Raw genomic sequence first — 618 nt, 5'->3', positions numbered from 1 at the left:
TGTATATATTTTTTTATCAAGTGAAAAATGATGTTAAAAAAATCAAATGGCAACACCACAAAAACCTGACCACATTTTGTCAAAACAACTCTGCCTGAGGCTTTATCACTGTAAGGCACGGCATTACCTGACAATTTCTCTTAAGGATCTTCTCGCTGTAAAGTTAATGCTGAAAGTTTGGCCAGGCATTGTAAAGTAAAATCAAGACCAAAAAGTCCAGAATGAAACCAAAAAAAAAAACAAACAAAAAAAAAGATGTAAAATGTACCTATGATAACTGTCACTTGCCTGGTTTTGATTGATTGTCCTGTCAGGCTAATCAGCCTTCATCAGAGTCTTGTGCATGAGACAAGCATGTCTAAAACGGTTTATAATGCTTGTTAAAAAAAGGAGAAGAAGAAAAGGAGTTTGCTTTCAAATGATTTTTCAAAATATACCCCTTCTCCTTAGTAGAGTCTCCTAAGTATAAGACAATAAGAATAATCCCTGGGTTTATGTTGTGTTAAGGTTTCAGGTAAGGGTCTTCTACATGCAGTCAAGTGTTTGTTGCAAGGATTTTCTTTGGTAGGACATGCAAACTGGTGGTTCCAGGAGTCCGTTTTTAAGAGTACTGTAAAT

Source organism: Cheilinus undulatus, linkage group 14, assembly GCF_018320785.1.
Source record: "Cheilinus undulatus linkage group 14, ASM1832078v1, whole genome shotgun sequence".
Lineage (NCBI taxonomy): Eukaryota > Metazoa > Chordata > Actinopteri > Labriformes > Labridae > Cheilinus > Cheilinus undulatus.
Note: the sequence above shows the minus strand (reverse complement) of the source record.